Source organism: Microcebus murinus, chromosome 20, assembly GCF_040939455.1.
Source record: "Microcebus murinus isolate Inina chromosome 20, M.murinus_Inina_mat1.0, whole genome shotgun sequence".
In the NCBI taxonomy this organism is placed as follows: Eukaryota; Metazoa; Chordata; class Mammalia; order Primates; family Cheirogaleidae; genus Microcebus; species Microcebus murinus.
The window spans coordinates 4,837,385-4,862,717 of NC_134123.1; positions in this window are offsets into that span (position 1 = coordinate 4,837,385).

A 25,333-nucleotide genomic window follows, 5' to 3' on the forward strand; every position below is an offset into this window, starting at 1 on the left:
CCACTGTCGGCTCCACTTTACAGAGAAAGAGCCAGCACACAGAAATCGACATGGAGTTATACCGTAGGAAACCGCGGGCCGGGGTTGGGGCCCGGAATCCAGTGTGTGCGCTTGTACACTACTGTGTACCTTCCTCCAAAACCCAACAAAATAACAGACAGCTGTCTTTGTTTAGAACCTGCCACGTGCCAGACCGGGCTAGGCACCAAATGTGCAATGAAGGAATTCAACTGAGGCAGCCTGGTGACACAGGCATGGCCCCTGTGACGGCAGTCCACTGGGGCGGAGGACACCGCTCCGCGGTCACTCTGCTCCCCTTGCTTTCAAGGTCCCTGCCTCGCCAGCTCCCCCACACCTGCACTCCCTGCTCCACAGCCGAATTCCACAGCCAGAGTGACCAGCCATCCCGTGCCACTCGCAGATATCTGAGGAGGGAGATTCAAACAAAGTTAGACAGCCCCAGGAGGGACAGAGACTGGAGAGGTAGTGGGGCCTGAGAAAGCTTTCTGGGGAAGTAGAGGATAAAAGAACCTCGTCTTTAGGGCACCCTGGGCCACCCCTCTACCACAAAGGCAGCCAAGGCCTCCGAGTGTTTAAGGGGGAAAGAGGGAGCAGGTGAATGTTCTGTGACTCCCAGAACACAGGGGAAATGCTTCTGGCATTAAACAAAGCCTTTTTATATTTAAACTGACAGCCCAGGATTTTCAGAAAAGTTTCCCCAAGCGTCCCTAAGTGTATGTGCACAAAAAATTATACACCAGTGTGTAAACCCAGTTGGATGCAGAAACACGCGCGTGTGCACGTTACATCACCCCAGACAGGTGCATGCAGCCACGGCCACCACAGCAGCTGTTCGCTGCCTGCACACTCGCCACCGGCCAGGTCCGCACACCCGCGGGCTTTGCTCACTCCAGTGCAGGCGGGTCTGGGAGTGGGCTCCGCCAGGAATTCCAGAGCCACGGGGGGTGGGAGGAGGAGGAAGCCGCCACAGTGGGGGTGGGGGCGGGAGGAAAGGGAGAGAAAGGGGGAGCCCCTGGGCTGGGAGAGAAGCCCTGCCCGGCCCCCCACCGAGGAGCCGCCCAGCTGGCCAAGTGGGGGAGGACAGAGATCAGAGGGTCAGGGGCCAGGGCAGGGGCAGGAGGGGGAGGGCCCGGAAGGGGGCTTGGCAGTGGGGGTGCGGAGAGATCAGGGTGCAGCCGCCAGTGAGAGGGCTCTCCAGGGTAGCTGCAGGGTGAGGAGCTGAAGACCTGACCCCAGGTGCCTCCACTGGCCAGGGTGGCAGGTGGCCGTTGCGCAGGAGCAGGTGGCAGTTGATGGTCAACGGGCCCTCGGGTTCCCTTCTCTCCGGCTGGGCCCGAGAATCAGTGGAGAACGCGCTGAGCAGCCTCGGTGGGGCTGCAAGGGCTCGCAAACCGGGGACCCGTGGGCCAGCAAACTTGAGTACAACTTTTTCATTTACTAGTTTTTAAATGTGAGTCCCTGTGTCTGGAGTCTGGGCTTTTGAGATGACCATATCACTGCTTCTTGCCCTGACATAAGCCTAAACCCTTTGCTCTGTGGCCTGCCCCGCCCTGAAGGCGCCCAGACCCCAATCTTGGCAAGTGGGTGCCCCTGGACCCTACTTCCCAGAACTAGCTCTGCTCGCCCAGACTATGTCTCCCTTAGGTGTTGCACTACCTGAACCTCAGCTTTCTCATCCATCCAATGGGCCAATTCTACCTTCTTTCTAAGGCTGCCTGGGGACTTCCCAGAGCAATACACGTGCTCGCTTTGAGTGGAGTCAGCTGATGCTTCCCCCCCAATAGGTGTGGGTGAATTTTTGGCATTCACAATAGAAAGAGAAGCCTGACCAAGACTCTGTTAAAGCAGCTGGTGCAGAGGCTCAGATCGGGAATGGCAAACTCCTCCCATGGCAAAGTCCTCCAACCCCTAACCCCGGGGAACCTTCTATCCTCTCAGTCTTGAAAGCAAATGGGCTTGTTTCCCAGGCCAGATTCAAATTGCTAAGTCAAAAGCAGCTACCAATGGCTTTTCCATCCTTAATTCACCTTTTTTTGTGCCAAGCCCCTTACCTAGGAGACTTCTGCCTGCGCTGCACAGCCCCTCTGGTCGGAGGGCTGAGCCGAGGCTCAGTGATGTGCTAGAACCTCCCCCATCGCCCAGCTAGGCTGTGAGATAGCGGGATTCAGCCCTGTACCTAAGGCCCCTGTTCACGGAGATCCCCCCGCCCCCCGTATTAACAGAGGGTCTGCTGGTTTTTAATCCCCAGGTGGCTCCAATGTGTGGCCCTGATGAGACTCACAGCAGTAAATGTCAGGTGGAAATTTTCCAGTCCAACAGCAGCAAACAGGAGTCCTTGACTCACTAGCACATCTCCTTTGATCCCCACAATATTTTGTAAAATTTTAGTGAATTCATTACTGGCAGCTAAATATCAGTAAATTTCACACCAAAATCTGGGCTTCTCCCTTTTCCTTCAACAGTTGGAGAATCAAACAACACTGATTACGACTTACGTTCCCTTCTGTCGCACAGATAGGGAGACGCCAGGCAAAGAGTTTTGTCCAGATGCCCACAGGCCAGGCCCGAGGGGGGGACTGGGACTTGAAAGAACCCAGGTCTCCAGCGCTCGGTCCTATGCTCAATTTGACTCCACGCAACTGCCACTGAATCATTTTAGGATGAAGCCACCCAGCAAAGAACACCCCCCGCCAGGCCAGCAGGAGCGGTGCCTCTGTGTGCCGGAGGGCCCCTCCCAGCAGGCCCTCGCCTCCACGGCCCTGTGCCGGCGTCCTGCCCCCGTGCCACAGGAGACAGCGCCAGGCAGAGCCGGGAGGCTCCGGGCACGAGTCAGCGTCTGTATGAGTGCTGCCGGCGCCCCAGCACTGACGAGCACGCACATCGTGCTGGCTGCCGGGAGCTGGCAGGGGTCAGAGTAGAAATCCACGGGTGGAAAGAGATGTTCCGGGGTGCGAACCAGGGCAGACCCCACGGAAGCACATACCCAAGTGAAGACAGCCTGATTCACACTCTCAGCCTCTCGAAATGAGAGAAAAGGCAGGGATTTCCTTCTCTCTATCCTACAGAATAACAAATTGGGGCTAGAACAGTCTCAGAAAGCAGAAAGTGAGAGCTGGGAGTGACCTTGGGAACTGAACTTGTACAGGGAGGCAGCTGGGTTTCATCTCATGCCATCTGTGATCGATTGGTACTGCCTGCCAGGGCATGGTGGTGAGGAGGTCTCCAGGTGGGCCCAGCAGGAAAGAGGGCTGAGATCTGGTGGTAAGTCAGCCATGGCTGGGTGTGGGGGAAAGGCAGGGAGACGGGGAGAGGGTTTCAAGCTGAGAGGAAGCACCAAGGCCTGCGGGCTGCAGACAGGGGCATGTTTGAGGAGAAAGTCAGCATGGCATGGGTAGGCAGGTGGGGCCGGACTGAACCAGCCACAGGGCCAGGAAGAAGCTTTGATTCTCAGGCCTGTAATCCCAGCACTTTGTGAGGCCGAGGCGGGAGGATCACTTGAGGCCAACAGTTAGAGGCTGTAGTGAGCTACAATGGTGCCACTGCTCTCTAGCCTGGACAACAGAGTGAGACCTTGTCTCTAAGGGAAAAAAAAAGAAAGGAAGAAAAAGAAGCAGCATCTTTGATTCGTGAGGGGAGTAATGGAAAACCACTTACAGGGATTTTAGGGGCAGGTACCAACTGGAGGCAGAGGGCGTATGTAGCCTGCAGAGAAGGGGCTAGACCAGTGCAAGGGCTGTCCCAGCTGCCAGCTCAGAGACGGGGGTGCTGGGACAGGGTGACCAGATGGGTGTGGAGACCCAGAGATGCCATACCCCAGCACAGGCCAGATGACAGAGCTCTGTGGGTGGTCAGCTGGGAAAGAGAGCTTCTGTTTTCACAAGTCAGGCTAAGAGCTGCTTAACCCTTTCTTGGACCCCAGCTCTTTTAAAAAACAAAACCCAGCAGCTCAGATGCCCAAGGCCAGCGCAGGCGAGGAGCAAGGGGCTCAGGAGGAGCAGCCTCCGGCCTGTCTTGCTGTTTCAGTCTAGAGTCGAGGGAACCATGCACCCACCGGAGGGCTGACAGCGGCCCTCCAAGCAGGCCGGATTTGCTGGAGTTTCTCGCATCCACCCAACCTCATGACTAACGCCTGCAGGGGATGCAGGAGGTGTGGGCTGAACCATCGCTTGCCAGGAGGAAAAGACATGGCTCAAGGACACTCATGAGTTTCTGGACACAATTCTCTCCAGTGAGTCCCCTGCAGCCCTCCTTGTCATGTGGGCCTCTAAGTTCCTGGAGCAGTTTGCAGGCACATCTGGCGCTTACCGTAGCAGCACTGGGCGATGCTGATCCCCACGATACAGACCACTGGGCAGGAGGCTCTGGTCCCCCCCAGGACGCCAGGCGCAGGCCCACCTCCCTCCTGGGCTGCCTAGCATGGTGAGCCAGAGGGTGGGACCTGGGGCTGTAGGAAGTGCAGGGCTCCCCTCTCTATTGTGCCATAACCAGCTGTGTGTCTTTGGGCAAGTCACTCACCTCTCTGAACCCCACTTCCCCTGCCCCGCCCGCTGCACGCGGCTGCAGGGAGAGCTAGAGGAGGAAATGAACCGAGAGGGAGCCGCCCAGAGCACCTTGAATGTCCGGGGTCCTGTGTGCAGAACTGGGGCTGCTCCGGCTCACTAGGCCCAGATGGGAAGGGGAGCCCAGTGTGTCTGGGGAGGCAGACCCCAAACGGACCATTACGGGGTGTGGCCGGCTGAGTCCCAGAGGGCCCCTGTGCGCCTGGGAGCAGAGGTGTAAGAAGGGAGGCAGTAGAGTTGAGTTTGGAGTCATCCTTGTCTGGGCTCAAACCCTGGGCCCTACCGCTTGCTAGCTGTGTGACCTTGAGCAAGTTACTTAACTTCTCAGAACCTCCACTTCCACATCTGTAAAATGTGAAGAATAAGAGCCAACACTTAGTGAGCACTTGCTACATTCAGGGGACTTCTCTAAACCCTTTATATAAAACCACCCTGGAGTATGAGTACTATTCTAGCCCCAGGAAACAGATGCAGAAACTAGGGCCCAGAGAGGCAAGGTGATTTCATCAGACCACACAGCTGGTAGGTGGCAGAGCCAGGCTGAGCATGGGGTTGCGATCCCGTCCTGATCTCTTTTTATAAGGACACCAGTCATATTGGATTAGAGATCAAATCTAATGACCTATTTTTAACTTAATTACCTCTTTAAAGGCCTCATCTTCAAAGATGGTCACATTCGGAGGGGTTGGGGCTTCATTTGAAATCTGGGGGGACATAATTCAGCCTGGAGCAGTGGGAGACGTACTTGCCTGCTACCATGACAGGGCAGAGAAGGAACAGGCTGGAAGAGAGACGGTGGCTGCCCTGGTGGCCCTGCCCCTGCAGGCCTGGCCGTGAGCTCCCACAGCCCTGGCCCGTGTGGGGAGGGCCAGGGCAGGCGTGGCTCTGGGCCCCTTTCCAGGGCTGCCTCCATGAGGCTGGTGGCTACGGAGGACAGGCCCCTCCCCCAGTGTGCGCACACTCAGGCCATCACGCGGAGTCAGTATCCCAGCACTCTGGGGACCGTCTGGCCAGTCCCGGCCTGGATGAAGGCCTTGTCTCCAGAGCCAGACAGGGCACCTGGGCCCTAAAGACCGCCTGGACAGCCTGCCAGCCACCCTTCCTCACACCCAGGTGGACCAAGAACAAGCTTCACGGGGACGGGAAGCCCCCATTCTCCCTCAGGAAGGCTTTCTTAACCCTACTTGGGAATTCTGCCTGGGAAGAAGCAATGACGAGGAAATGGCCTCTTAAATACACTCAGGGGTTCAGGCCTCCTCAGCATCAGTTTTGCCTCGGACTCACCCTTGCTGGCTCCGACTCCAGGAACGAGTGCCAGCCCGGCCCCAGGGCCCGCCAGCCAGAGCACACGTCCAGAGCCGCAGCCACAGCCAGGCCTGGGCTCCCCGCGGGGTGCAGGAGCCCCCACTGGCTGTCAGCTGCCCCTTCTTCTCCTAAAGATGTCCCTTTCCCCTCCAGCTGGCTGCCACCAGTGCAGTGCCAGCCACCAGTGCTCTAACCTGGGCAACTGCAGCCGCCTCCTGGTGGCCTTCTGTCTTGTGGTCCCTCTCCTGTGGACCCACCACAGACAGCCAGGGGACTGCTCACACGTAAATCTGACGGTGTCACTCTGGTGTGCCTATGCAATTCTTGCCGGAGGAGGCGAATGCAGACATGATGCCTATACTTTTTTCTTTCTTCCCTACAACACATCAACTTTTTTTTCCCTTTTTCCTACCTGATTCAATGGTCACAGGACCAGGCTGCAACGGTAGGTGTTGGAAGCAGGAATGATTCCTAAGAAAGAAATTGTGACTGTTTTTAAATTTTATGTCAGAATTCCTAAGGGCCTGAGGGGCTAGGTTATGCCTTCCCCCTATTTGGCAAAACTGGACACAGTGAATGCAGTATTGCATGGTGGTAAACACAGCCCACTGGGTGTGGCCCTGGGTGACCCCACCCTGCCTGCGCAGGAGCAGACAGAGGGGAGGCACCTGCTGGCCAGCACAGCGGCCAGACCTGATGTCCCTTCCAAAGAGGGGAAACTCTGGACGTGAGTGGAGAGGAGGGGGAAGAGAGCTGAGGGTAAAGGAATGAATAAATAGGTTATATAATGAGGGGATATATACGAACACCTCAAAAGGGGCTGGGAGCAAAAGATGACATTGTCTCTTAGGTCAGCCACCCGATGCCTGTAGGGTGGGGCTGTGCTTACCAAGACCACTCCCGAATCTGGACCCTGACAGGCTCGAGTGGAAGCCTGCAGACCCGGGTGGCTCAGCCCGGAGACAGGTGCATATGCCGTGACGAAGGACTGGACTGATGGTCAATGACAATGGATTCTGGCAACGTGCCAGTATCTTTTGAGTCACACAGCCTTTTGCTGTTAAGGGTCCGTGTTTGAAGGCTGAGGGGTGGCCTGTAACATTGTGATTTGTAATGAGAAATATATATATTTGTCTTTATGCCCAGTTCCTGGCACGGAGCTCCGAATCCCTTGGAATTTCCCTGGCGATAGGAGTGCGTTTTGTTCTAAGGAGGCGACTCTTGGTAGGTTCCTGGGTTCATGGATGGCACTAGTCACCAGAAAGACCAAGCCATGACTAGAAGCTTGGAACCTTCAGCCCCACCCCCAGCTGCGGCCTCTGGGTAGGGGAGAGAGGCTGAAGATTGAGTTTAAAAAGTCCTGCCTAGGCCGGGCGCTGTGGCTCACGCCTGTAATCCTAGCTCTTGGGAGGCCGAGGCGGGCGGATTGCTCAAGGTCAGGAGTTCAAAACCAGCCTGAGCAAGAGCGAGACCCCGTCTCTACTATAAATAGAAAGAAATTAATTGGCCAACTGATATATATATAAAAAATTAGCCGGGCATGGTGGCGCATGCCTGTAGTCCCAGCTACTCGGGAGGCTGAGGCAGGAGGATTGCTTGAGCCCAGGAGTTTGAGGTTGCTGTGAGCTAGGCTGACGCCACGGCACTCACTCTAGCCTGGACAACAAAGTGAGACTCTGTCTCAAAAAAAAAAAAAAAAAAAAAAAAAAAAAAAAAAAAAAGTCCTGCCTACATGATGAAACCTCTATGAGAATCCCTAAATTTGGGGAATTAGGAGAGCTTCCAGGTTGGTCACCCCAACCCCAGGGGGATAGAACTCCTATACTCAGGTCCAGACCTCATCCTGCATACTTCTTTGTCTTGCTGTTCATCTGTATTCTTTTTCAGGTCCTTTATTTAAAAATAAACCGGTAAGCTCTTTCCCTGAGTTCTCTGAACTGTCCTAGCAAATTCTCAAACCTGAGGAGGGGGCGGTGGGCGCCCTGACTAATAGTCGGTCAGTCAGAAAGAAGTGCAGGCGACAACCTGGGACTCGCAGTTGGCATCTGAATTGGGGGGCAGCCTCGTGGGACTGAGCCCTGACCCGTGGTGGAGTCTGCACTCACTCTGGGTAGTGACGGTGTCACTCTGGTGTGCCTATGCAATTCTTGCCGGAGGAGGCGAATGCAGACATGATGCCTATACTTTTTTCTTTCTTCCCTACAACACATCAACTTTTTTTTTTCCCTTTTTCCTACCTGATTCAGTGGTCACAGGACCACACTGCAACGGTAGGTGTTGGAAGCAGGAATGATTCCTAAGAAAGAAATTGTGACAGAACGGCCAGCATGGTCGGACGCCAGCAGGTGTCCACAGACAGCTGGAGAGCTGCTTGGTGTGGGGACCGCCACGCCTGGCCCCAGACGCGCTCTGTGTCAGGGTTGAGTGTTGAGAGTGTGACAGGAGCAAACGGTCTCTTTTCTCCTATTGCGTGAGCATGAGGTATGTTCTCGCTGGCTGTCAGCTCCCACACGCCACGAGCTGCCCCTTCTCCGAGGGCTTTGATCCTCTCTGTCTCCTGGGCGCTGCACGGCTGGCCCTGGGCCGGCATGCCCGCCTTCCCAGCATCCTCTGCAGCTAGGGCCTGGGTCTGTCAGGCTTAGTTGGTGGAGAACACCTGCCTCTTGCATTCACCCCAGGACTGCAAAGAACTAGGGAATGGTTTGTTTGGCTCAGACATCTCTGAGTTCCAGGGCCTCCCACCACAACCTCAGGAATATCTCTGCTAGAGCTTGCGGACGAGCTTAGGCAGGGGTCCGCATACTCTGATAGGCTCAGTCTGTTCCAACTACCCCTGGACACCCTACCGCCCCTAGCTGCCCTCCTAGAGCTCAAACATGCCTTCCAGAAGGACTTGGTCAAAGTCACTGCTTTAGTTTCCTATTTCTGCTGTAACAAATTCACACAAACTCAGTGACTTAAAACAGCATATCTGATATTGCCTGGGTGTGGTGGCTCATACCTATAATCTTAGCATTTTCTGAGACTGAGGCAGAAGGATCACTTGAGCCCAGAAATTTGAGACCAGCCTGGGCAACATAGTGAGACCCCATCTCTACCAGAAAATAAGAAAAATTAGCCAGGTGTGGTGGTGTGCACCTGTAGTCCCAGCTATTTAAGAGGCTGAGGCAGGAGGATGACTTGAGCCCAGGAGTTTAGTGTGGTGGTGTGCACCTGTAGTCCCATCTATTTAAGAGGCTGAGGCAGGAGGATGACTTGAGCCCAGGAGTTTAAGGCTGCAGTAAGCTATAATAATCATGCCACTGCACTCCAGCCTGGGCAACAGAGCATGATCCTATCTCTAAAAATCAATCAATCAATTAAAAAATATAAAACTATCTCACAATCCTGGAGGTCAGAAGTCTGAAATGGGCCTCGCTGAGAGTACAATCAAGGTGTTGGCACGACTGCATGCTCTCCAGAAAATCCATTCCTTTGCCTTTTCCATCTTCGTTGCCTCCCAGACCCTTCCTCCGTGTTCAACGCCAGCATGTCAGCATCCCAAACCTCTGCCTCTGCCTCCTCTTCTAACTCCAAAGGACTCTTGTGATCACACTGGGCCCACCCAGATGACCAAGGAGATCTTTTTAAGGTCAGCTGACAGCAACCTTAATTTTATCTGCCAACTGAATTCTGCCTCCATTTCACATAACACATCCCCAAATGCCGGAGCTCAGGGCATGGGCGTCTTTAGGAGGCCGTTCTTCTGTCTGCCGCAGTGAGAGGCCCATGGGTGACCTGGGCGGTGAGTGGCCCCGGTGGCTATTGGGAGAGCCGGCCCTGGTTGCAATTGTCCAGGTTCAAGTTCACCAGCCAAAGGACCTTGGTCAGGTCACCACATTCTCTGAACTTCAGTCTCTTTATTATGAACCTGGGGGACGCAGTGGAATACTAGTCAGCAATGAAAAGGCATGACTGGATATGCCATCGCAGTGCAGATGAGTCCCAAAGTTGTTATGGGTGAATGGGACCAGATCATAAAAAGCATATACTGCAGGGTTCTGTCCATATATTATACAATTCTAAACATACACTTGACAGAAACACTCACAAATCTCGACTTTCAGGCTGGGGGTTTCCCTTACGGTCCCGTGTCTTCCTGAGTAGCCGCGGTGGCAGCAACTTCAAGGGGAGGAGAGGCTCCTTAGAAACCCTGCGCCGCGGCCATGTGGGGCCGGCATCGCCTCCCTGGGTTCTCAAAGCCCAATTTAAGCCAAGCATATTAACACATAACATTTTAATTTGTCTTTTTAATACGCTCTGCACTGTATAGGCGTAACAAATTTAATAATATCAGAAGTAAGGATTTCATGTGTTAATTACAATGTTTCCATTTCTTTGAGAAGCTCTACCCTGTCGGGGTCACCCCTGGGGAAAACAGACCACTGGACAGGGAGAGTTTCCGGTCCTCACCGCCCCCCGAAATTGCTGCATGAAAAGCAATCAAAAAGAAGAAACGGGTTTCTTAGGCATGGAAAATTAGCAAAACCGAATGTTTTTGGTGTCTTATGGGGGTTCCCCTAGAAGTGGAGGCTGAGATAAGGGCCCGGCATAAGTCGCTCGCTTGGCCCCAGCGAGTACCAGTGGGACGGGGGCAGGGAGCCAGTGAAAGGGTGTGGTCACGCCCGCTACCATGGGGGCAGCTGAGACTCGACCCTGCCCGGGCACTCGAGGAGCCAGTGTAGACTGTGCACCACCTGAGAGTCATCACGCCTGAGGGCTGAGGGAGGCAGGTATTGATCTACTCTGTCACTTCCAGGCTGCGGTGTGCCCAGGGAAAGCCCACGGGCGAAGTTAGGCAGGGGCTGGCAGCTGGAAGCAAGCCCCCATGGCCTGTGAGCTCAGAGGATCTCAAGAGGGAACCGGGGAGGGCCCCAGGTGTGGGTGATGGAACCCCAGCCCGGCACGAGCTGGTGGCGATGTCACGCTGGGGTCGAGACGGTGTTGAGAAGCAGCTCCATCTTTCCAGGGCCGGAGGCGACTCTGAGCCTCCCCACGGTGAGGTCCTGAGACCCAGCGGGGCGAGGCTCGGCCCCGCCCTGCACACGCAGACAGCCTGCGAGCTGGTGTCGCCCAGGTGGCATGTGAGCCCCTGGCGGCAGGGCAGGTGACTAGGTCGTCGCAGACACATTTTTTTGCTTTGTGAGTTAAGTATTTATTTTCATGAGTATTCAAAACAAAGGTTTCTGTCCACGTCCGGCTTTCCTGGATAAACAAAACGCAGTATGCACGTAGGAGGGTTTGCTAGCCACGACAAATGAAATTCTGACACACGCTACAACCTTGAAACATTCAGTGAAATAAGCCAGACCCAGACAGAGAAACACCGTGTGACTGCGCCGACAGGCGGGACGGGGCAGAAACACGGGCACAGAGTGGGGGGGGGGCTGGGGGGATGGGGAGCCGGTGTTAATGAGTACAGAGTTTCTGTTTGGGACGTTGGAAAAATGCTGCTCATGAGTAGTGGCGATGGCTGCATAACTTAGTGCCACTGAGTTGTATATTTAAAAATGGCTAAAATGGTAAATTTTATGTTATATGTGTTTAACCACAATAAAAAATGTGAGTCGATTAAAACATTGATTTAACTAAAAATGCCAAGTAAATACTAGTAAAATTGGCATACAGCTGTGACCAAGGAAGCTTGCGCACTGTCAGGGGGGCTTGGAGCAAAGGCCTGGCTGCTGGGCCAGGTGGGCAAGGCCCTGGCAGCGGACCCATGGATTTGCCAAGGCGGGGGGCGCGGGAGGACACTCCAGGCAGGGAAGGGAGGACGGGGCAGGGCAGGGCATGCTGCCCTGGTGACTGCCGTGGTCAGCTGGGTGGGCGCCAGAGCTGTCCCACCTGAGGGACAGTGCCCTGGACCGGGAGCTGCTCCCAGCCAGTGCTCGCTCCCAGCCAGACAACGTGGGCCCGGGGCCACAGAAAGTCGGGCCAGCGGCCGGAGGCCATCAGATGGGCTCGCCCGAGATGTGAGTGCCCAGGGGCCGCCGTTGGTGACAATAGGCGAATTCCATCCCAGCTCATTTCATGTTTGAGGCCACCTCTGCTGGTGTGAGGTGGAGGGAGAAATGGGCAGAAATGGTCATTTTAACAGCGAGGTTGTCTCCAGCAGTCAGTGTGAAACGGAAGCACAGATCCTCCTCCTCCCCACTCCTCCCCCTCCTCCCCTCCCCTTCTCCCTATCTCCTCCTCCTCCTCCCCCTCCTCCTCCCCCTTCTCCCTATCTCCTCCCCCCTCCTCCTCCCTCTCCTCCTCTCCCTCCTCCCCCTCCTCCCCTCCCTCCTCCCCCTTCTCCCTATCTCCTCCCCCCTCCTCCTCCCTCTCCTCCTCTCCCTCCTCCCCCTCCTCCCCTCCCTCCTCCCCTTCTCCCTATCTCCTCCCCCCTCCTCCTCCCTCTCCTCCTCTCCCTCCTCCCCCTCCTCCCCCTCCCCCTTCTCCCTATCTCCTCCCCCCTCCTCCTCCCCCTCCTCCCTATCTCCTCCCCCTCCTCCTCCCTCTCCTCCTCCCCCTCCTCCTCCCCCTCCTCCCTATCTCCTCCCCCTCCTCCTCCCTCTCCTCCTCCCCCTCCTCCTCCCCCTCCTCTCCTCCTCTTCTCCCTCCTCCCCCTCCTCCCTATCTCCTCCCCCTCCTCCCCCTCCTCCTCCCTCTCCTCCTCCCCCTTCTCCTCCCCCTCCTTCCCCCTTCTGCCCCTCCTTCCTATCTCCTCACCCCTTCCTCCTCCTCCTCCCTCTCCTCTCCCCCCTCCTTCTTCTCCCTCTCCCCCTCCTCCCCGCTCCTCCCCCCTCTCCCTTCCTCCCTCTCCCCTCCTCCTCCCCCTTCCTCCCCCTCCTCCTCCTCCCCCTCCTCCCTATCTCCTCGCCCCTTCCTCCCCTACTCTCCCTCCTCCCCTCCCCCTCCTCCTCCCCCTCCTCCCTATCTCCTCGCCCCTTCCTCCCCTTCTCCCCCTCCTCCCCTCCTCCCCCTCCTCCCCTCCCCCTCCTCCTCCCCCTCCTCCCTATCTCCTCACCCCTTCCTCCCCCTCCTCCCCCTCCTCCTCCCCTCCTCCCCCTCCTCCTCTCCCTCCTCCCTATCTCCTCCCCTTCCTCTCCCTCCTCCCCCTCCTCCCCCCTCCTTCTTCTCCCTCTCCCCCTCCTCCCCGCTCCTCCCCCCTCCTCTCCCCCTTCATCCCCCTCCTCCTCCTCCTCCCCCCTCCTCCCCCCTCATCCTCCCCCCTCCTCCCCCCTCATCCTCCCCCCTCCTCCCTAGGCCTCAGGGCCTCTGACAACGTCCCCACGTCACCACTGCCCTGCACTGGGGACCGTTCTGGTGTTTACGGATGTGTAGTTTTCCTGCCAGTGGATCCCTGCACACAAACCGAAACAGCCCTGTCCTTACTCGCAGAGACTGGCCGTGCTGGCGTGGAGCCGCCAGGCTGGGGGCTCGACTGGGGCCTTCCCCAGGTGTGGCGGGTGCCACCCTTGCAGTGCATGCCCTCCCCATGCAGCCGCCCTTCTGTGGCGCTGTCACACTGTCATCTCTGACTCGATGTCCCTCAGCAGCCCAGGCCCCACAGGAGCGAGAGCCAAGTCGGGTGTGCCCGCTGCTGGGTCGCGGCCCTCGGGCCTGGGCCTGGCACCGGGAGGCCCTCAGGAAACCACGAGCCAAACGCTGCAGCCGGCCCGGGAGCCTGCGGCGTGGCCCGGCCCGATGGAGCCCGCCCTCAGTCCCACGGGCACCGACACAGGGCTTCCCACTGGCTTCCTAAGACAGGGTTGCTCTTCATGTCCCCCTGTCACAGACGAAGCCACAGTCTTGGGGCTCCGCCCGCACCCCCTTTCCATGTCGCTGCCAGAAGGCCTGCCCGCCCCTAGCCAGGCGTCCCTCTCTCTGCCTGAGCTCTTTTTCTGGCCACCAAAGCTGGCTCCGCCTTGTGCGTGGTGGGCCTGAGTGCTGTGGGGACAATCCCCCTAGGAGCAGCCCTGACCCGCGCTGACGAGAGCTGGCAGGTGGACACCTGGCTCCCCCGCCCACCTGGGCACACGCCGATGCCGGAGTTCCCATGGGGATGGCCCGGGTGCTATGCAGCGACCTGCTCAAAAACAGACTTCATTGGCCTCCTGCCCGTCCTGCCACATTCCCTGTCCCTTACCTGTGTTCTCTGAGGTCACCCCAAAGGAACGCCTGCGTTCGAGCCTGGCCTCTGCCGTGCGGCGAAGGGGTGTCGGAGCGCAGATCTGCACGGTGCCTGGCTCAGCGCCCACGCTCTCCACCTCCATCCGCCCTGGTCCTCTTCTGACCCCCAGATCTCACCCCTAGAAGCTTCCAGGGCTGGTTGACTTGAAGTTCCGACCCCGGGAGAACCGTGCAGCCTCATGGCCGTGGAGGCCAGTGGGTAGAACTGCGAGCAGGTGTGAGGGACTCCTGACGCACCTTTGTGGCTCTGCTCCTGCTTCTGCAGAGCGTTTGGGAAAGTGAAGGCTCGGCACACCCCTCTTCCTTTCCCAACCTGTGTCTGCTCCAGTAACTGCTCTGCCTTTCAGCAGACCTAGCTTGAGATTTTCTCTCTAGAACTCACAACCAGGTATTTCTTGCCCACTGGGGAGAAGAGATGGGACCATCCAGAGCCTGGAACAATCTGCTCCCCAAGTGCATCCCAAGAAGAGGATTGTTGCTAGTGAGAATAAAGATTGTGGCAACAGCTTCTGTTTGCACTTGCTGGCTCCGGCTACGGGGCAGCGGGGATCGATCTCCCACGCCCCTTCACTGGGATTTGTGTGGGAGGGGCCGGCTGTGATGCCCACTGGCCAGCCGCCTGGCCTTGGCCTTGTCTTCCCAGGCCATAGTTGCACTTGGACCCCTTCTTGCTTCACATTCCAGCAAGCAGAACTTTTATGTATTTTTTAAATAATCTCAGGAGCCCTCATCTAACCGCACAGCAGCCACAGCTGCTTAATTAAAATGCCGGGTAAACCCTGGTTGCAAGAGCCTCCATAGGTCGCTGTTTTGTTACCTGGATGACCGAGGTGGAAGCAGGGCCTTGCCCCACACACCTAGAGGACCCCAGGGGTTCCCAAGGATCCCCTCTGATCTGTCCTCCACCCTCACAGGTGTCCCCACCCTACTGACCCCCAACCTGTCCCCGCGTTGCCTCCAGAGCTCGGTTCTCCAGATGCAGGGCTGAGCACACGGACCCTGCCAACGCTCTCCAGTGGCTTCCCTGGCCACTGGAGCGAGATCCAGCTTCTGCCCACAGCCAGCCCGGCCAGCATGGGGCCAGATGCCCCTGACCACTGCCCAGGACACTCTGGCCATCCCCTGCCCCCGGAAGTCTGCCGGCCACTTCCTGCCCCGGGGCCTTTGCCCCTGCACAGCGCCTCGAGCCTCCTCCTCAGAGGGCCTCTCCCGATGGCCGGCGGCCCGTGTAGCGCTCCCCACCTCGCACTTATTTGCCATCCGCAAGCCCCCATCCCTCCTGGAACACTTTTAGCTATGTATTATTTTTCTGCTCCTCGAGGTCAGGGACCTTGTCCGTCCTGCCCGTGTCCCCAGCGTCTGGCACAGGGCGGTGCTCAGGGCTCAGTGAATCTGTGCTGAGGGCACGAGCGAATGCATTTCGTTTGATGCAACCACCGAGAGGAGGCGGACGGCACACAGGACCAAAGCTGCTGCTGGCACCAGAGAGTGTCCCCAGGGAGGGCAGTCTCCTTCTGCTTGGAAATCCTGATATACAAGCTTGTTCGGGAGGCTCCTGTAAGCTGCCTCTTGCAGATCCCCGCAGCCGTTACCCACCAAGGCCTGCCCCAGCCCCAGGGGACGCCCCGCCCAGAGCGCAGCACAGCGCCAGGCTCGGAGTGGGGGGCCCTGGCAACCCGGGCTTTCTCCAGCTCCTCCGGGTCCCCTGGGCCTCTGGTTGCCTCTGCTCAGCCACCCGGGCCCCAGCCCAAGGGGGACAGGTGCAGGGAAGGAACTGGAAAGTGAGACTCTAGGGTCAGGGCCCTTCTGGGAAGGGACCCTGGGGGAGGGGCGGTTCGCTTGGGAGTTGCCTGGCCCCAGTCACCCAGAGGCCCCCCGGGGCCCTACACCTATCAGAGGCCACTGGAAAGTGGCTTGGAAAAGTTTGCCAAGGCTCCCCCAGGTGTGCTCTGGGCCTCCTGGGCTCCTGCTGCTCCGAGGAGGACAGAAACGTGGGCCCCAGGAGGCCTAGTGCCTGGCTGGCCTCACTCTTTCCGAGGTGGTCTCAAGAGCCAGGAGCTCGCAGAGAATCAGAGAATCAGACTCCGGCCCAAGAGACCTCAGATCTCACCGGGTCCAGGCCAACCATCACCATGCCCTACACGGTGCTTTATCACCCATCGTCAGGGAGTGCTTTCTTAGGTCTAACTGCTGTCTCTCCTGCTTTCATATAAAAGTATGTTCTAAGAATGTGATATCCAAAGGTTAGACTATATCTGTATCTTGAAGGATAAGGAATTAAAGACTAGACATTGAAAACCCAGTATCTGAGGTAGGGAGGTGTCAGGGGACTGGACGGTGCTGTCTTCTCTCCTTCCCCATCTTTCTACTTGCGAGAGACTCACCCGGCAATGGAGGGTGGAGAGCTGGGGCTCTGGGGTTCACGTCCCGCCCCGGCTGCTGTGTGGCCTCTGGGGGGCTCGGGCTCTCTGAGCCTGCAGGCCCACCTCTGGGATGCAGGTGCAGACCAGGTGCCCACCTGAAGGGTAGACTGCAGGAGTCGGCCAGGAAGCATTGAGCCCAGCGGTAGCTGCTGCTACTGTCGCCACTGGCACATCCTCCGTGGCCTCGCCCTCCAAAGAGCGTGTTGGGGACGAGGCCTTCCCGCCTGGCCTCCCCTGGACTTGCAGACCCTGAATGTGCATGTTACCCCCTGCTAGATAGGACGGTGTCAGCCTGGGGCAGGAGTGACAGACACCCTCTCTCTTCTCTCACATAGCGGGTGCTTATTCATTCAACAAACACCATGCAAGCAGCTGGTGTCCCAGGTGCCAAGGCTGGGCGCCACACCCACAAGCAAGGGACTCACAGACAAGGGGGTCGCCGGCAGATCACCAGGTCACCATGTGAGAAATGCCAGGAAGGGAGTATGCGGTGGGGGTGGGGCTCCACCGGAAGCTTAGCGAGCTGGGCAGCGGGCGGAAGCTGGGGCTGAGCTCAGGGGCGTTGAAGAGGCCTCGCGAGGTGAGGGGCCAGGCAGGACCCCCAGGCTGCAGGCAGAGACCCAGTGCTTGTCCCAAAGCCCACTTTTTAATGTCATTTATTTATTTCATATATATTATCTCATTCAATCATTTAAAACTAGGACAACTTACAAACAGTCCAGCGACCCCATCTTTGGTGTGCAGCTCAGTGAATGCTCACACACGTGCACACCGTGTGACTGCCTGGGCTCAAGCGATCCTCCCGCCTCGGCCTCCCGGGGGTCTAGGTACGGGACCTCTCCCATGCCTCGCAGGCCCCCTGCCCCGCTTCCCGTCCGTGCCCCGCCCGCAGCCCATCTTCTTCCTTCTGCCGCCACAGATGACAGGACGCCCCTCTCAACGGGCAGAGCCTGTCCCAAGCACTCCCCCCACCCATCTAGAGGCAACGCCCACGCCCACGCCCACGCCCTAGAACCTCACCACGTCTGCTCCCTGACTGGGCCCTGTCGTCTCTGGCTCTGACCGTGCCTCCTCACTGTCCCCAGATTCTGCCCTTGGCTTGTCCTGTCTACAGCAGCACGGTTCACTAGAAGTACAATATGAGCCACCTGCAGTATTTAAAATTTTCTAGCAGCCACATTTGAAAAGGTAAAAAAGAATGGATAAAATTAATTTTAATAATATATTTTAAACAAAATATACCCCAGATATTATCATTTCAACATATAATCAATATTTAAAAATTGTTAATGAGATAGTTCATCTTTTTTTTAATGGAGGGTCTTGCTGTGTTGCCCAGGCTGGAGTACAGTGACATCATCACAGCTCACAGCAACCTCAAACTCCTCAGCTCAAATGATCCTCCTGCCTCAGCCTCCTGGGTAGGTGGGACTACAGGCATGCACCACCACGCCTGGCTAATTTCTATATTTTTTTGTAGAGACAGGGGTCTTGCTATGTTGCTCCGGCTGGTCTCGAACTGCTGGGCTCAAGCAATCCTCCCACCTTGGCATCCCAAAGTGGCGTGATCATATCTTATGATATAATCATAAGAGGATCATATGCATGAGCCACCACACCCGGCCTCGCTTTCTTTTTATCACAATAAGCCTTCAACATCCAGCCTGTTTGTGGACATACAGCACATCTCAATTCAGACAAGCGACATTTCAGCCACATGTGGCCAGCAGCTTCGACAATGGAGGGAAAAGCTCTATTCTCAACACAGCGGCCAGAGCAGTCCTTTAAAAAGTAGATGAGCACATGTCACTTCCCTGTTTGGAAACTGCAACTTCTCCCCATTTCTGGCAGAATAACAGTCCTTACAAGGGTGAACAGGCTTTGCTCCCCTGTCCTCCTCAGCCTCCCACGGGGCCTTTGCACTCACTCCTTCCGTCTGCCTGGGACACTCCCACCAAGTCTCCTGGCTGGCTTCCTCGCCTCTTTCACTCTTTGCTCCAATGTCACATTCTCAAGATGGCTGCTCGGACCACCTTATTTAACTCGCAGCCCTGTCCCCATCCCCTCCCTCCCTGTCCCATCCCCACCTCCAATTAATTTCTCTCCAAAGCATTTATTATCTTCTAAAATAATGCATAAATGTTCTTATTTATTGTGCTTACTGTCTTTGTCTCCCATGTTAAAATGTTGGCTCCAGAGGGTAGGGATTTTTGTCTGTTTTGTTTGAATCTCTATGCCCAGGGCTTGGCATATAATAGGTACTCAGCAAAACTGCTCGGTTGGATGGTTAGATGAATGGATGGATGCATGGATGGATGGGTGGATGGATGGATAGATGGCTCTCTGGCTGGCTGGATCGATGGCTGGCTGGCTTGATGGATGGGTAGTTAGATGGATGTATGGCTGGCTGGCTGGCTAGATGGATGGTTGGATGGTTAGATGGATGGTGAGATGGAAGGATGGATGGCTAGATGGGTGGATGGATGGATGGTTGAGTGGTTGGATGGTGAAATGGTTGGATAGCTAGATGGATGTACAGATGGTTGGTTGGAGGGATGGATGGTTGGATGGTTAGACGGATGGATGGACAGATGGATATATGAGTGGATAGATGGATGCATGGATAGATGAATGGGTGGATGGCTAGATGAGTGGATGGATGGGTGGATGGATGGATGGATGGATGGATGGATGGATGGATGGATGGATGGATAGTTAGATGGGTGGGTGGATGGATAGTTAGATGAACAGATGGATGGTTAGATGGATGGAAGGATGGTTGGATGGATGGATGGCTAAATGGGTGGATGGGTGGATGGATGGATAGTTAGATGAATGGATGGATGGATAGATGGATGGATAGATAGATGGATGATTGGTTAGATGGATGGAAGGATGGTTGGATGGATGGATGGTTGGATGGTGAGATGGATGGGTGGATGGATGGATGGTTAGATGGATGGAAGGATGGTTGAATGGTTGAATGGGTGGATGAGTGCAGACCTACTACATGTCAGGGAGGCTGACTGGGTAGAAAGCCATTCTTCAAACACACATGTGTGCTGGGAGAACTGGGAAGCCTGTGGCCTCCTCACTGGAGCAGGCCTCCAGCTCTGCTGTGTGCAGTGGCCAGTTTTCCTGGAGAATCCGAGATGCAGCTAGGAGAACTGCAGGAATGAGTCACTGCCTGGGCTGCCCTCTGGAAGTTCATTTCCTCAGGGCAGTTTCTTGTGGTCTGGAAGGATTTAAAATACTCTGTGATTTCAAAAGAGAAAATGGCCCAGTCTGCTCAATTAATGCTACAGTTCATTGTTTGTAATTGCACATAAAATTTTATAATGGAAAATTATAAGAATTCTCTTTGAATACTTCCCCCAAGGAATGGATTTGGGAAGAAAAATCCCATTTCTGCTTTCAAGGTCCTCTTAGCAAAGAGTTCTGAAACCTTTCCAAGAGATGAGCTTATGGGGCGGAGGAGTGGTGTACAAAGAGCACGAGCTTGGGTTGGATCCCTCTGCGGATGAATCTAGCAGCCAGTGTTCAGTCCGTGCAAAGCACTTCACATACATTCAGCCTCGAATCAGCCCTGTGAGGCACAAAGGAGTGTGCCCATGTTTTTAGATCAGAAGACTGAATCTCAGAAGGATTGATTAGTGCCTCCCAAGTGGGACCCGCACCCAGGACTATCTGACCCAGGCTGTCTCAGGGAGGCCACATGTCTTTGCCACAACTTTAGGCTTTGAAGGGTCTCCTGGTAGACTTCCACATGGAGCCACAGAGACCCACTGCAGAGATAAATAAAGACAATGTCCATCCTATGGCAACACTCACTTCCTCCCTGACCGCCTCTGCGGGACATAGGAATTGATCATTTTCTCTAAATAATATGATTATCTTTGGAAAAGCATAATTGTATTGCATGATAATTTGGAGAAGTATTCAAGTGTTACTTTGTTCAGTGCAAAAATTTCAAATGCACCACAATCTTTGAAGCTTTATTTGGGCATTTCTCTATTTGTTTTCATCTATCTGAAGACTCAAAAATGACAGTGCCAGGCTGGGCATGGTGGCTCACGCCTGTAATCCTAGCACTCTGGGAGGCCGAGGTGGGCGGATTGCTCAAGGTCAGGAGTTCAAAACCAGCCTGAGCAAGAGTGAGACCCTGTCTCTACTAAAAATAGAAAGAAATTAATCGGCCAACTAAAAAAATATATATATATAAAATTAGCTGGGCATGGTGGCGCATGCCTATAGTCCCAGCTACTGGGGAGGCTGAGGCAGGAGGATTGCTTGAGCCCAGGAGTTTGAGGTTGCTGTGAGCTAGGCTGACATCATGGCACTCTAGCCCAGGCAAGAGAGTGAGACTCTGTCTCAAAAAAAAAAAAAAAAAATATGACAGTGCCTGCAGCTCTCTAGACTCTCAGAGGCCCAGAGGTGCAGACGTTGGCCCTGAGCAGACTCCTCTGTGTGCACATGAGTTTGCTGTGACCTGGGCCAGGTGTTCCCTTGCTGAGCCTCAGTTTCCCTCCCAGATCCAGCACTCCAGGCTGCTGCTGCCCCGAGGACGCCCTGAGAGTGACGAAGGAGACACACCCTCGGCCTCACGCTGAGCCCACCCAGACGATGACCCCCCATGCCAGCCTCACCAGTCATAACAGCCGTCCCTGCACTGGTGGGCTTGCAAATATTTCTATACATGGATGCCACCTGAGTGAGCAGCAAGGTCCCCCACCTGGTGCTCCAGGGGGCACCTGCGCCAATGCCCCTCCCCTCTGCCTTGCCTCGCTGTCACAGAACCCCGTTCTCAGCACCCCTCCTCTCTGAAGGCTCCTCTGGGTCAGGCTCGGGAAATGCCACTCGCCCTTCGTTCTTTCAGCAGTTACTGAGCACCCGCTACGCGCAGGCTCCGGGCAGGGCAGCCAGGATAGGGGCTCTGCCTTGCGGAGCTTGACTCCTAGGGGCCAGAGAGAGAAATACACATAAAAACGAATAGAACAAAGATGATTCTGAAGGGATGTGACACTACGGAGACAGGGTCACAAGTGACAGGGAGGCCACTTGGAGCAGGTGACAGAGACCTTGGTGGCAGGAAGAAAGCAGAGCTTGAAGAGCTGTGGCGGAAAGAGCAGGGCCGAGGCCCAGAGGCAGGGTCACCGAGCTCCCGGCAGGGCCCTCAGGAACCTGAGCCTGCAGCTCTGAGCCTGCAGCTCCTGCTCTTTGGAGGGGAGAGGGCCGGATAGGGGCATCAGGAGGGAGGGGGAGAGGGAGCACGTGCTGCCCGTCCGAGGGTTTAGACGGCGTGCGATTAGAAAGTTTTGTTTTGACTGCAAGACAGGTCATCCCAGCAGAACAAGAAAGGGCAGTCAGAGAGGGCCAGAGGGCACCCACAAAGGTGGGCTTTGGAGCCAGCTAGACATGGGTTCAACTCCAGTCTCTTCCACTGAATCGCCTGTTTGGCACAAGTTACAAACTCTCTGTGCCTCAGGTTCCTCATTTGTAAAGTGGGAGTAGAGCCTGTCTCATAGGTTCTGTCTTCGTCAGCTAGGGCTGCTCTAACAAAACGCCATAGAACGAACGGTGGCTGCCTGAACAACAGGCATTTCTGTGTCACGGTCTGCAGGCTGGGAAATCCGAGAACAGGGTGCCGGCGCGGTCGGGCTCTGGCGGGGGCCCTCTTCCTGCTTGGCAGATGGCCACCTTCTTGGTGTGTGGTAGAGCAACAGGAAGTCCCCACCTCTTCTTACGAGGAAGTGCCCACAAAGGGCACTAATCCCATCACCAAGGGCCCACCCTCATGACCTCATCTGAACCCAATCACCACCCAAAGACCCACTTCCAAATACCATCACACTGGGGGTTGGGTTTCAAATCCTCCAGGGAGGATTTGAGTGGCCCCAGGGACTGGCCTGGCCCGTTTGTACTCCTCCTACAAGCTGCCCAGCTCTGAGCCCCTGCGGTTCCAGAATGGAGAACAGAAGGGAACAGCGAGACAAAGGCTGCAAACTGAGAAGCCTGCAGGGCCTCAAGGGGGGGAAGCAGCTGGGGCACCCCCGCCCAGCCCCGCCAGCCCCGCATCCTTCAACAGGTGCTAACCGCAGGGCCACCCACCCGCACTCCCGCAAACAGAAACAGCACCTGCTCCTTCTTGAAACTTGCTTTCTCTGTCCCTCTAACTTTCCCGTTTCATTAGTTATGAGGAAAAGAATATTTCACTTTCCCATTAACTCCACTGTGAAAAACAACCATTTAAACCCAATAACCGACGGCAACTGATATTTGGCGTCAGGGCCAGAGAGCCAACAGGGACGGCAGAGGCTGCAGCAAACTGGGGCCTGAGGCCGTGCGCCCTAGGGCCACGGCTACTCTGACTCCGGACGCCGCTGCCAGTGAAGCACAAGCCCAGGGAGCCGCGTCCGCCGGCGCAAGCCGCGCAAGCAGGTGTCCTCTCTCGCAGTAGAAGCCAGACGGCCCGAAGCACATGAGAACTCTCCCAATATTTTAAATGCTGGCGACAAACTCAGACTTTTTAGGGTCATTGCTCAGGCCAAAGAAAACGCGCATCTAGGCAGGACTGGGCCAACGCGCTGCCTGTAAGGAAAAGGCCGACGTCCCTCTCCTCGGAAGGGTCTGGGGCAGAGGAAGGAGAGCGGGTTCGGATGGGACCGGCCAGGCAGGACTCAGGCGGAAACCAAAGGCCAAGGGAGAAGCCGGCTGGTGAGATGAGTGTCGGGAGGTGGGGACCGGCTACGCGAAGGCCTGGTGGCCTCGCCTGGTGGCCTCGCCGAGTCTGCTGTGGGCGGGCTGGCCAGCGGCGCAGCAGGGACAGAGAGCGGGTGCCCAGAGGAGCAGGCCCAGGAATCTCGTGTTTACTCTGCCTTGGCTTTTGCCTTCCCTGGGAGGATGTCTAAATCTTTAGGCTTTAAGGGGAAAAAGCCTAGGGGATTTTGCTAAGTCCTGGCCATGCGCGCCTTCCTCCACCAGAACGCCGGGCGTCCTTCCCTCCGGCAACCTCCGTGCCACACTCAGAAATTATGAGCACGTTCATTTGCATGTCAGAAGCTCGGCCAAGAAATTAGATAAAATTGATCTGCCGCAATTTATTCTCTCTATTTTTCCAAGAAACGGCCTCCCTCCCATGTTTTATTCATGGAGACGCCCAGCTCTCTCTTTTATCTCCAGCCCTCAGTAACATTTTCAATTTACCCAATTTATAGCTGCGAGACGCCCTTGGGCCGGGCAGGAGGGAGGCCACCCAGCACGGCCGCGCTCCTGGCGGCGGGCAGCTCTGGCCGTCCCGGCGGCGGGCGCGCTGGAGCGAGGCGGATGGTTGCAGCAGGACCGCGCCGGCCCGGGGCTTGGGGGCCGGTGCGGGGCAGCTAACCGCGCGGGCGCCGGGCAGCACTGCGGAGCCTCTGCCCGGGCCGGTGGGGAGCCGGTCCCGCCCCGTCCCGCTGGAGCTGGAGGAGCTTCCGACAGCTGCTCTTGCTTCCGGGAGGTCCGGCGCCTTTGGCCTGACACAGGGGTCGCCTGCAGGGAGAGAGGGGCCTGACCAGCCCTCCCTGTCTCCACGTGCCGGAGACACCTTCTCAAAGAAAGGAGAAGTTGAAAAAGGAGATTTTCACATCTTCAAGGTCTCTTTTAGAGGACAGCACGGGATTTCTGGAAGGCACGTGGCTTGGCTTTTATTTCCAGAGCCATCTGCCTCTCTGAGAGGCACAAGTTCAAGTGAGTTCACGTCTGCGAGGTCCGGCACTGTCACCTTGCTGTCCGCACAGAGACGTCCAAACTCTGTCCAGCGACCCCTCAGGGTCCTCGCCACGGCCACGCAGGTGCCCTGGGCCGCGTGAGGCAGCAGAGCTTGGTGGGGACTGCAGTGACGCAGCCACTTCCCCAGGGAGGAACGTCTTGGAAAGAGCAGCCCCTTCTCCAGCCGGTCGCCACCATGGCGACATAACGCAGGCCCGGGGTTGCCAGAGCTGCAAACGTTGTAGGAGAGCCCAAAGAGCCGGGTCCTGTGTGAATCTGAAATTTCAAAGATGGCCGTTTTCGTAAGCACTCTGCCCCCTAGGTAAACGCGTAAGAGCCGTTTTGCCGCGGTCTACCAGGTGCGTTTGACTGTTGGCTCCTTGAGAGCAGGGACCACATCTTAGTTATCTCTACGTGGCCCGGCCCAGCCCGTGCCTGGCATACACTAGGCGCCCAATAAATATGTGTGGACCTAAGATGTAGGTTGAACTTGCGGCTGAGTCTGCTTTTTGCCTTCCCCATCATTCACTCTTCCTTTCCTCTTTGAGGTTATCAAACGTTCATTTTTAGCCTACGTATATCTCAACTTCCTTTGTAACCAGGGACTATGTCCCAGCCAACAGAAGTGAGCAAAACTGCTGAGTGGACTTCTGGGATGGATGGTTAAAGGGAACTCACTAGGATAAGAGGAGCCCCTTTTTGCTCCTCTGTTTTTCCACCCTCCTGTGATCCTGGTCGTGATGGCTGGAGCTCTGGCAGCCATCTTGGACCACACAGTGGCCTTGAGGATGGAAGATGATGCTGTAGTTCTTGGGGCAGAAGAAGGGGAGGAGCCTGGGTCAGTGATGGTGGTAGAGCTCTTACCACCCTTGGCTGCCTGCATCTGGGTTTATTTCACAAAAGAGAGATAAATTTTATCTTCTTTAAGCCACTATTATCTTGCTTTTTTATTATATGCAGCTGACCTAAGTCTAGCATATGTACCCTCTTCCCAGGTGTGACTCCTCACCACTACATCTACCATTCAGAACGTAGGGAAAGATAGGAGAAGCCAATCCATTAGAT